The 12982-nt window shown below is 37.2% G+C and overlaps 1 long non-coding RNA gene across 1 annotated transcript in view; it reads left to right on the top strand.

Moving 5' to 3' along the window:
- Positions 1 to 12982, top strand: part of LOC308633679 — a 161161-nt gene that overhangs the window by 79234 nt on the left and 68945 nt on the right. The gene's annotated exons all lie outside the window — the stretch shown is intronic.

The raw sequence follows: 12982 nt of genomic DNA on the forward strand, positions 1-12982 counted from the left end.
CTAATGATACTTTCCGTATTACAAAGTTAATGTACACATCAAAGGAGTGCTTTTTAATCTGTATGATTCCTAAACTAGCATTTTTATAGGGAGTATAAGCTTTTATTTCATAATTATTATCATCAACAAATATTTATTTATTAATTTTTTATTTCAAATAAAATTTATTGATCTTTTTTGAAGTATGCTTTTTAAAATATTTATATATGACAGTGGAATGCATTACAAGTCTTATTATACATATAGAGCACAATTTTTCATATCTCTGGTTGTATACAAAGTATATTCATCAACAAATATTTAAATACTGACTATATGCAAGTTACTGCCCCAATGGATAGTGTTCTGAACCACGTTCGTCAATGAATTTGGACTTGTATCTCCTGTGACCTTCATCATCACAGAGAAGAAATTTGTGTTACATATGTTTCATTTCACTGTACAGTTAACCCAAAATTCACAGATTTAAAATTTAACACAGATTTAATCTTGATACATTTAACCTTGATCTTTGTTCGCCATGCCCAATAGATTGGTTATTTAACATTTTTTTTCTGCTGAAGATAAACATTACAATTAAATTATGCGCTTTTTATCGATGGCACTAGAATGTCCAGTTCTCAGGGACTGAGTGTACTTCACTGAAGACATCTAGAGCTGATTACTATACATAAATTCCTCTTTACACTCTTTTTGAGTAAACAAGTTTTAGCTCTTCCAGTACTCGGAGTCACCAGAAGTAAGCTTTCATTATTTCAAAAATCACATTTCTAAAAAAAATTTAAGGAAAAAGCATCAGGAGGGGAGAAATGAAGCACAGGAGAAAAAATGTCATCGGTGTTGACTGCTGTGGTTTTTGTTTCTTTACCTTTCATTTTAATGGGCAGCTTTTTATTTCAGTCTCATTTGCTACTGAGCCAGAGCATAAATCTTGGTGAGTGGAAAGAAGATGGCTAAAAGAGAGAAGCAGGAAGTAAGCTCCATTAAGAAACAGGAAGGAACAGAAAAGAGAAATCACCACAGATAGGGCCATGCAAAGCCAGAGGGAGGGATTAGTGTGGTAAACTGAGGACTATTCCTCTCCACCAAACTTTGTGCCCACTTCTACATGAGGCCTCAAGCTCATCCTGTTAAAAAGGATAGACTCTAGGCACTCACGAGTTCATTCCTGCCTTCTCCCACAATAAAAGACTCAAACACTAACCCTATTTTTAACCATTCAAGGTAACATCCTTAGATGATCTTAATTCCCTTTAACTCTCTTAGAGTGCCTACTGGGAAAGCTCAAGGCTGTCAAAAGAATATGTTTGTTCTAGTGGACACCTGACCATAAGCCCTGATCACCCTTTTCTTAGCACATCTACTAAAAAGGGCTTACAATTGTGAATACTTCCTCTGTCCTTTGGGATGCCTGCATACTCAAGAGCATCTTTCTCAAGGACCTGAAAGGCATTCCTTTACAATGTTATCGTTTTGAAGGTTTTGAAGGACAACGTCTGCCTCCCAGTCCCTGTGGGAGGATGGAATCCTAACTTTGATAAATGCAAGCTAACAGACACAGCCAATCTAATCAGTGTTTACAATGAGCAACCCCGTGTAAATTTTCACTTTCCTGACTACTGAGCCCTTGTATTCCCCTGTCTCTACTCCCTTTAAAATGCCCACTGACCTCTGTACAAATCCAAGTTGAGTTCAGTTTATGCAGGGACCCTCTTTGTTTTTGGTACTGGGGATTGAACTCAGGGGCACTCAACCACTGAGCCACATCCTCCCCAGCCCTATTTTGTATTTTATTTGGAGACAGGGTCTCACTAAGTACTTTCTAAGTACTTTGCTTTTGCTGAGGCTAGCTTTGAACTGGTGATCCTCCTGCCTCAGCCACCCAAGTTTCTGGGATTACAGGCATGTGCCACCGCACCAGGCTGGACCCCCTTCTTTAGTGAAGTATTTTACTGATTAAAATCTGTTCTTACCATTTTTGTTAGTGTCTGGCTTTGTTTAACTTGAGCAGAATACAGCCTAAAGTAACTCCCCTCAATGAGTCACAATCTTGTATAATTCCTGCCCCTTGAATGTGTGGAATCTATGACTTGCTTCCAACAACAAATATGACAGTGGAACATAGTGAAGGTGATCTATTGCCACTCCCTCTATTAAGCTACATTATGTAAGATTCCATCTTAGCAGACTAGAGAGAGAGAGAGAGAAAGGAAAAGAGATTGATGTGTATGTGTGTGTGTGTGTGTGGGGGTGAGGGCAGGGATCTTTCTGCTGTTTAAAGTTCCTGTGAGGAAAGCAAACAGCCATGTAGTGGACTGTCTATGGAGAGGTCCATGTGACAGGGAACTGTGGGTGGCCTTGAGGAGCAGAGGTTGAACCCCAATAGTTAGGAAGAAGCCAAGGTGCTAGTCATACAGCTGCAAGAAAATGAGTTATTCTAACATCCCAAATGAGCTTGGAAACCAATTATTCTTAAGTTGAGCCTGCAGATGAGAACTCTGAGCAGCAGACCCAGCTAATTCATCTTGGACAACTAATGATGGAGCTGTGAAATTTTTTAAAATGTATGTTGTTTTAAGATGTTAAATTTGTGGTCATTTAATACACAGCAATAGAAAACTCATATAATTACTACATATATTTCCATGCTATTTTTAAAAATTATTTATTTATTTATTTTTTTATTGGTTGTTCATAACATTACAAAGCTCTTGACATACCATATTTCATACATTAGATTGAAGTGGGTTATTCCATGCTATTTTTAAAAATATTTATTTGTTTATTTATTTATTTATATTGGGGAATGAACCCAGGGGAGTTTTACCACTGAGATACATCCCCTAGGTCCATTTTTATTCTTTATTTTGAGACAAGGTCTCGATAAGTTGCTGAATCTGGCTTGGAACTTGGAAATCTCCTGTTTCAGCCTTCCTAGTTGCTAGAATTACAGGTGTGAGTGAGCCATCATGCCTGTTTTTTTTTTCTTTTAAAGAGTTTTAATTTTCACTTTTTACTGAAAGTTTCTTACATATTCAGCAAAATTGAAAGACATTTACCGTGAACATCTATATATCTCCTATTAACATTTTACTGTACTAGTTTTATCCCATTATCTATCCATTTATCAATTTATCTTATTTCTTGGTTTATTTAACATTGCCACATCCATAGCCTTTACCCTAAGTATTTCAACACAAGTGTCATTGACTAAAGTTCAATATTTCTTAATAGTTTTTTCTCTGGATATAAAGTTTACATACAGTGGTGAGTACATCCCTTGAATTTTGACAAACACAACATCTGTGTAACTGAAGCCATTACAAAATAATTATCCAGCATTATCATTTCCCACCTTAAATTCTTTCCTGCACCTTCTTAGTCTCTATTCACACCCCCAGGGGACCATTTTCCTATTTTTCCCCCATATTAGTTCTCCCTATCCTAGAACTTCATATGAATGGAATCATGTAACATGTACTCTCTTGTGTAAGGCTTCTTTCAGCATATTTTTGAGATTTAGTTGGGAAATTGAACAGTTTCTTAGGAAAATACTATATATTAAAATTTTAAAAAATATGTTAAATATTTATCTTAAGAATTGCATTAATGTCTAGAGGTTTTGTGAGAAAGCATTTTTATGCTGTCCATAAGCAGATAATTTCTGAGCAGTTTAAATTATTTCATAGCATAGATATAGTTAGAAATCTATTCCAATTGTTTGAGTAAGCTACCAGAATCTCAGTACCAAAGTCTATCATATAACACTCAAAAATGGAAATAAATGGGTTTCATCCATGCATGCCAAAATCCTGAATACAATATTAAGCTGCATCCATATGATTAATAAAAAATAATGTATCATAGGTGAATAAGGGTTATCCCAAAATTACAAGGATAGCTGAACATATATATTTTTGGGGGGCAGGTACTAGGGATTGAACCCAGGGGCATTTTCCTTCCCATGATTGGAGGAGGCTCTTTCAGTCACTTTTGTAGTGACCTGGTCACTTTCATAGTGGCCTAGACACTGCCCTGATCCTCGAAGTAGCAGAATGTGTCTTCATGTGTTGGTGTGCCTCCCTGCAGCCCCAGGGGTTGAATTACCTTACCTGTCCTGTAATCCTGCCCCTCTTGACCTTTTTTGGATGGAGTCCCCCCCAATAAAAGCTCACTTCTGAATGTGCTAGCTCTCTCTTGCCAGCCTCTCATGACTTTCCTCGCTTTCCCATTTGGGGAGCTTGAGGATGAGAGCAGAGGAGCCGTCCTGAAGCTTGATTTAAAGGTAAAGTGTGTATCTGTGTTTTATTTGGTATCACAGGAAATTCCTACAAGCGACCTTAAGTTTAGCTGACCCCGCTGGTCAGGGGCTGCAACCTACTCCCAGAACAGCTCAGGGGTGACAATGGGAGGTGCTCCTAAAGGGAATGGTAGAGGTAGGCTGAAAAATAGTGTTCTGTGAAAGGTTTGTATCAAGAATCCTTAGGTTCCCTCCTCACCTCCCTCATCCAAAAAAATCCCTCTGTCACACCCTAGAAGATGACTGGAATTTTATTCTCTGGATTTGTTGATCCAGAGAGGTATAGACTAGAGGGCATGATTAGTTGAGGGCAGGCTGCCATATTGAAAACAGAATACTTAACTGGAGAATGATGAAATCCCAGGTCTCTTCTCTTGCTGGGTACTCAGGATGCTGGAAGATAGGCTTAGGCACTGCAGGAAGAAAAGTCATATAGAAATAGACATTTGTGTTCCCCAATGGCATGGTTGGGTCATGCCATTCTGTCAGCTTCATCATTCACAAAAGGAAGCCTTCAAATCAGATTTGAAAATGAGTAACTAAGAATCATCATATATTTAAGAAAATATCTCAATGTGGGATAGTTAATATGAAAGACAAATATTAAGACAGAATAAAAAAGAAACTCGGAGGAGAGAGACAAGGTAGAATGCAATATAAAACTTAACAATGGCTGTGATTAATATCCTCAGAGAGAATTTTAAAAGATACTTCATTAGATAAATAAAGGCAATATATTATAAAAAGGAAAATTTGAACAAGAAAGGTCATTTAGAAAAATAATTTTCCCAATATTTTTATTGGTGCATTATTGTTGTACATAATACTAGAATTTGTTGTTACATATTCACACATACTAGAAAAAAATGTTAACATGAATTTTAAAAAATTAGTCACAAGGTTAGAAAACTGATGAAGCTTCTAAGATGTCTAAGAGGAGGAAGAGGCAGAAAGACAATAGGAGGTTTCTCCCTTTTTCCCATATTTTTTATCGGTGCATCATAATTATATATAATGGTGTGATTAGTTGTTACATATTTGTGCATACACATGATGTAACAATATAATTTGGCCAATATGGTTTTCCAGTATTTCTTCTTCCCTCCCTCTCTCCCTCCTGCTGGTTGCTTTCCTCTATTCTATTGATCTTTCTTTGATTTTCATGAGATTCTGCCCTCCTCGCCCTTCTTTTCTTTTCTCCTCTCTAACTTCCATGTGAGAGAAAACATGCTGTCCTTGACTTTCTAAGTTTGGCTTATTTTATTCAACATAATGTTTTCAAGTTCCATCCATTTTCCTGAAAATGATATGATTTCATTTTTTATTATGGCTGAATAAAACTCCATATCAGATTTTCTTCATCTGTTCATCCATTAATGGACACCTGGGCTTGTTCCATAGTTTGGCTATTAGGAATTGTTTTGCTATAAATGTGAGTGTGCATATATCTCTACAGTATGCTGCCTTTAATTCTTTAGGATAACTACTGAGGAGTGGTAGAACTGAATCATATGGTGGTTCCATTCCTAGTCTTTTGAGGAACCTCCATACTGATTTCCATAGTGTTTGTATTAATTTACAATCAGTGGGCAGTTTCCCTATGAAGCAAAAAGGAATCAGCATGATTCATTTGAGAGTCACAAACTGAGGGAAGCCTGGGTGAAAACAAGGGATGTGAAGCAAGGGAAGATATCAAAAGAAAGTGATTTATCCCTAGTCTGGTTACCATTTCATGACATGCTAAAGGGACAAAGCAGGTTGATTGTCAGGTATGTCCACTCATAATGCAAGATAGGTTGCAAGGAGTGTCCTGTTTTGGAGAAATCTATGGGAAGAAGAAAGGAGAGGTATATTATCTGCCCAGATTGCACTATCGCTTGCTTCCCATTGCTCCAAGTTCACCCTTGGAAATTTGAGGGGGGCTATTGCTAAAGAGTAATTCTGTATTTTTATTTGTTTATCTCAGAAATCAGAGTGCTTTTCTTCCCCTTTACACTAGCTCACAATAGTAAAGTGGTACTTTACTTTTTTTAAACACATGTCTAGAAATATATATTACGAGGTTAAACACAATTATCTCTGGGAGAAAATTGTTTGTAGTTATATTTTTTCTTTTGTGTTTTCTTGCTTTTCTATTTGCTTTGTTTTAATATTGCTTATGCAAAAATTTCTGATTATAAAAATAATACATTCTATTAAAATATATGTGAAACACTGACATAAAATATATTTTTTAAAAGTATAAATAAGAACATTGCAAATGTTAACAAGCTACCTTTGAAGCATCATTTTGGTGCATTTGGTAAGTTTTTTTTTTTTTTTGGTTTGGTGAATGGTTTATTAAACAAATACCAGAAAATATGAAGAATAAAAGACCAATAAATTAGAAAACATTTAAACTAAAATTTCTAGGCATCCCAAATAAAGGTTAAATACAAGCCAGAAAACTGAATGAGGTATCTGCAGAATGTACATTAAAAAGATCATATCCATTGCATAGGGATAATTCCTACAAATCAACGAAGTAAAATAAGTTTGATAGAAAAAATTAAGGCCTATGAGAAAGTAATCACAAAAGATGATAAAAATGAATGGTGATTTTTTTTGGATGATAAGACTTCAGATAATTTTTTAAATTTGTTTTTAGGTATATATGAAAGGAGGGTTATTTTGACATATACATACATGGAGTGCGATTCATTCCAATTTTGATGATGTGGAGTTACACTGGTTGTATATTCATGTATGAGCATAGGAAAGCTATGTCCTATTCATTCCTGTCTTTCTTAGTCCCATCCCCACTCCCTTTTCTTTGTCTAATCCAATGAGCTTCTATACTTCTATACTTCGGCCTCTGGTTTTTTGGGACTGGCTTATTTGAATTAGCATGATATTTTCCAGTTCCATCCATTTACCGGCAAATGCTTTAATTTCATTCTTTTTTAATAGCTGAATAATATTCCATTGTGTATATGTACCACATTTTCTTCATCTGTTCATGGGTTGAAGGGCACCTAGATTGGTTCCATAGCATAGCTATTGTGAGTTGAGCTTCTATAAACATTGTTGTGACTGTGTCACTATAGTATGCTGATTTTAAATCCTAGGATACATACTGAGGAGTGGGATAAATAGGTCAAATGGGTGTTTCCATTCCAAGTTTTCTATTGCTTTCCAGAGTGATTACACCAATTTGCAGTCCCACCAGCAATGTGTGCCTTTTCCCCCACATCCTTACCAACATTTATTGTTCCTTGTATTCTTTTTTTTTTTTTTTTTGGTACTGGTGATTGAACTCAGGGGACTTTAACCACTGAGCCACATTCCCAGCGCTTTTTTGTATTTTTATTTAGAGACAGGGTCTCACTGAGTTGCTTAGGGCCTCACTAAGATGCTAAGGCTGGCTTTGAACTCATGATACTTCTGCCTCAGCCTCCCAAACTGCTGGGATTCTAGGCATGTGCCACCTTCTTGATAATTGCCATTCTGACTGGAATGAGATGAAATGTCAGTATAGTTTTAATTTGAATTTCTCTAATTGCTGGAGATGTTGAACATTTTTTCATATATTTCTTAAATATTTGTATTTCTTCTGTGAAGTGCCTCAGTTATTTGTTTTTTTTTTTTTTTGGGTTATTTGTTTTTTTGTTTTTGGGTTTTTTTTTTTTTTTTGGTGTTGAGTTTGGTATTTTTTCTTCCAGCAATGTTTTTCTTTGTTTATTTGAGTCTATAATTTGATTTTTTTTTAAAAAAGCAATTATAGTACCAGTATATTTTATTTTTTAAATAAAATTTTAATAACTTAATGAAATTCTACCATATGAATGTGCCACAATGTATTTATCTCTTATTGGACATTTGGGCTATTTCCAGTTTGGGACTATGAAATAATTTTAAACCATAATGAACATCTTCATTACACAAATTTTTGTACCTTTTTCAGACTATTTCCTTAGATTCTTGGGAATAGAATTATGATGTAAAAAGGTGAGAATGTTCTTAAGACTCTTTATACATGTTGCCATATTGGTTTCTAGAGAGGTCAAGAACCAAAACCATCTGCCTACTCCCCATGCAGTTTGGACAGCAAGGCCGAAACTATTCCCACATGTAATGACTGCCTATGTTAGCAGGATGTTGCTATTCCATTATCTTCTTTAGCATGATTTTCCCATTCCCAAAGACTCTTGTTCAGGTGGAGTTGACTGTTCATCATAGGAACTTTCCAAAAGGCTTATCCATGTGTCAGTAGAAAGTACTCTAAGATTTTTTAAATCTTTTGCTTCAGAAATGTTCACTGTACTTAGTTTCTTCCAGTTGTGGATTGCTGTAGTGAGATCCTTACTCAGTTCTAATCATGCTTTCCCCAACTTCTCAATTGACTCACCTTGAGCCAAAATTGAATTTCCAATTTTCAATAAATTCAACTGTGCTGCCTATTTCTTAACCTTGACAGAAAGTACTGTAGATCTGGTGTTCTCCTTACGTTAGGAAGTGATAAATTCAATTTTGTCTCAACACATTATGTCAGTGATGGTTTATACATTTTGCCAAGTATCAAAGCTCATGTCAAGATAAAAGGTTTTCATCAACATAGCCAAAGGATGCTAAGACAGGTGTTAACTGAGTCAGGAAACCAGATCTGCAGCCTGATCAGGTATATTTGATTAAATATAAAGAAGGATTAGTAGTAGGAACACCATATATCTTTTTTGCTAGGGACCTGCTGGTTTATGACTGTTGTTTTAATAATTATTAACAGCATCCTCTTTCCCTTTCAGAAGTGTTCTGGTTTGGGTGTGGATTCTGAGGAGTTCTTTACTGTCAAGCAGAGACCATTATCTAGTCCTCCATAATATTACCATTAATGTTTTATTATCAATAAATATCATTTTCACTTATTGGTTGCCTGTAATGCCGGGCTCTGAGCTACATGATTTATTGCATTTCTGATCTCAGGATATTCTCACAAAGAATCCTCTGAATTAAGGCTATTTTCATTACTCTATTATAGATATACTCAGAATCATAATCCCTGGACACAGCACTCCAAATCTGTAATTTTGAAAGCTCCTGGAGTCCAATACTTCTGTCTGTGGTCGAACATTTGGGAACTGTGGTGTTGATCCATATGGGGAGTGGGACATGGGACATGGGAGAAGTGAAGACAAGACACAGGAAATGCATCCCACCACATTCTAAGATGTGAGATGGACATCTCCTTACCTTACAGGTAGTGGGGTTATCAGGGCTGAGATTCAGTGGTAGAGCGCTCGTCTCATATGTGTGAGGCCTTGGGTTCAATCCTCAGCACCACATAAATAAAATAAAAAAGTACTGTGTCCGCCTACAATTAAAAAAACATTGAAAAAAAAAGAGTGAGGTTATTGAGACAAGTACACAAAGGCTCCCCAAAGGTATAAATAAACTGGTATGAAATAAACTCCTGGAGACCAGTGTTGGTGTTTGGGAGTTGTGCAATTTGCACAGAGATGGAAGGCAGGAATTTCTACTGTTTGGGATGGAGGAAACTTCAGTTATTAACTTCTTGGTTTGATTTTTAAAACTTCTATTATATCAGTAGCCCTAACAGATGATTTGTGAAATAAGAAAAATATTTAAAACTATTCAAATCCCAGTCCTCTTTGATTTGGTTGTATCTTTGCTTGTGGAGCAAGGCTTTTGCTTGTCCTTGGGAGTAAAGACTTCAAAAATTGGATTTTAATGAAGCTGGGTTTATCAAGATAGGAGAGTGGGTGCAATGAATGAAATGTTTGTGTAGATGGTAATTAAGTATTTACCTTTAGGAGCATGCTGTTTGTATGTGCTCTTCCACAATTTACTTGGTACTTGAAAGGAAAAATGTTGTCATGGCAACGATCTAACAAACAAGGCAGAATCGCATACAGATGAATCATGATTTTATATGCAAGACAAAGAAGCAAATGTTCTCCTATTAGGGCCAGCTTTATTAAGCTTAAAAAGTACAGCAAACATTCTAATTAGGGCTTCTTTTTTTTATTGTTTTTCATGAAAAAAGAGGGAAGTGCATGGAAGTGTAAAAGATGTGGATAATATTTCTTTCTATACTATTACCACAGCAGGGCACAGAGCTGTTGCTTTACCTTCACCTACTGAGGTCCCAGCCTATTTATGGCAGGAGGGTTGAGAGGGCTCTATTCGAAAACAAGTAATGGAGGAGTACACACACACACACACACACACACACACACACACACACACACATATATATATATATATATATAGAGAGAGAGAGAGAGAGAGAGAGAGACATAGTAAGAAACTGTCTTCTTAATTGGTTGAAAGAACCTGATACACAAATCATTTCATTCTATGCAGGAACGAGAGGCAGAGAGGAAAATAATTGCATATGTGAATCCAGGAGCACTATGGTGATTCTTCCTGAAGGTCAGGAAAGCTGGAGGAGTTTTCTGCTTGAGGGAGAAAATCCGAGTGTCTTTGGGATTCTTTGAGAATCTTCTCTTTGAGTTCAATGCTGGGAGACACCACAAAACCAAGTAGAGACATTGGTTTAGGTTATGCTTATATATCATTTATTGCTCCAACAAACAGGCCATGTCTTGGGGCTAGAAAATGATTGTTTTGTATACATTTTTTTTTCTGGATGAAATGCCATCTGTTGATATAGGACTGTAATTACTGATAGGATGCTCCTGGCGTTGAGTCTTAACCTTAGTGATTCTCAAACTTGAGCCTGCATCAGAATCACCTGGAGGGCTTGTTAAAACACAGACATCTGGGCACTGCTCCTAGAACTTTTGAATTTGTATTTCTAACAAGATTCCAGGCAATGCTGATGCTTTTTGTCTGGGGAAACCACACTTTCAGAACTGCTGCTTTAGCTAAAATTCACCTAATAAGAACGTTGGGAATGTTGGTGCTATTGTTTGACTGTGTCCACCAAAAGTTCATGTGTTGGAAACGTAACCCCCCAATTCATATGCTAATAGTATTTGGAGTAAGGACTTTGGGAGGTTGTTAGGATTAGATGAGGTCTTGTGGTGGTGTCCCATGATAGCATTAGCATTAACTCTATAAGAAGAGGAAGAGAGACCAAGCTAGCATTCTTGCTCTGGCTTGCCATGTGATGCCCTCTGCCATGTTATGGTGTACCAAAAAGGCCCTGCCCAGATGCTGATATCTGCTTTTGGGTTTCCCATCCTCCAGAATTGTGAACTAAATAAACCTCTCTCTCTCTCTCTCTCTCTCTCTCTCTCTCTCTCTCTTTTTTTAATAAATCACCCAATCGGTGTCATTCAGTTACAGCAACAAGAAATGGACACAATCAATTTGTTTTATGGTTTTCTTTTCTTTTCTCACTAAGTGACTAGACAGTAATTTGGGGAAGTCTCCAATGGAGAAGAAAGAGAAACTGAGATTTAATTATTTGAGATAAATTTGATGAAAAAGAAGTCAAGAAAAGGACTGTTTCATGAGATCCCAGGCAGTACAGGAGACCCTGTTTTCTGTATTTGAGGACTGTTGCAAATGACAATTTAAGAACATGCTTTTCAGAGAATTAATCCTCAACCAGCAACATTGGCATTATAGGGAAGTGAAAAATTTCCCAGACTTTCTGATTCAGAATTACATTTCACTAGCTCCCCAGAGTAATTCATTATACATATTATTATGGTTTAGATGTGAGGTGTCCCCAAAAGCTCTGTTAATGTGGGAATATTCAGCAGGGGTAAAATTATTAGATTATAAGAGCTGTAATGTAGTCAGGCCATCTAGTTTGAATGGACTGACTGAGTGGTAACTGTAGGCAGGTGTAGCTGACTTGGTCACTGGGGGTGTATGCTGGAAGGGTTCATCTTTCTTCCTCCCTGGCTCTGCTTCCTGACCCTGCCTTGAACTGAACAGCTTTCCTCTGTTAGACCCTTCTCCCAAGATGTGCTGCCTCCCTTTGGGTCCAGAGAAGTGGAGTCCCTCATCTATGGACTGAGATTTCTGAAACTGTGGGCCCCAAATAAACTTTTTCTTCTCTTTGTTGTTCTTGTCAGGTATCTTGGTCACAGCAAAGCAAAAACTAATTAAAACACACATTAAAGCTTCTGAAGTGCAGCTGTAAGTGACAGATTACCAACTTCGGGTTCAAGATACCTGAGTTTTAGCCCAAGTTGTGCTTTTAGCCAGCGGCAAGGCCCTTACTGGGCTCCAGAGCATGGCTGGGGGTGGGGTCAGTGACCTACAAATTTCTTGCCAGCTCTGAGATGCTATAATTCTAAAGAGCCTGGCAGATCTAGGCTTGCTTTGCCATTTCGGAATTCTGACAAATGTGGGCCCCAGGGTCTCTGAGGTCCTTGAGCACCTTCCCTCTGCTGGTTTCTTCTCTCCCAAGTGAGCTGGTATGAACCCCAGTGGGAGGACAGTGCTACTGCGTGCAGAGGATATGACATCAATCCACATAGTTGAACTCCTGGAGCTCAGTGAATCTCTTCTTATGAATTAAACCACAAGCAATCTGGAGAAAGTACATCCAGTCTGATACCACTGTCTAATAACAAAGCCCTGGTCCTGAATAACCTTTAGGAAAGCAGTTGGGTTGGCCTCTGTGCCTTGATTATTCTCTTGGTTAGTCACACTGAAGCCAGATTTAAAGTTAGGTAGTCAGTGTAGTTAGGTAAATCGGGTCTA

This window comes from Spermophilus citellus (assembly GCF_964194105.1).
Source record: "Spermophilus citellus genome assembly, chromosome: 2".
Lineage (NCBI taxonomy): Eukaryota > Metazoa > Chordata > Mammalia > Rodentia > Sciuridae > Spermophilus > Spermophilus citellus.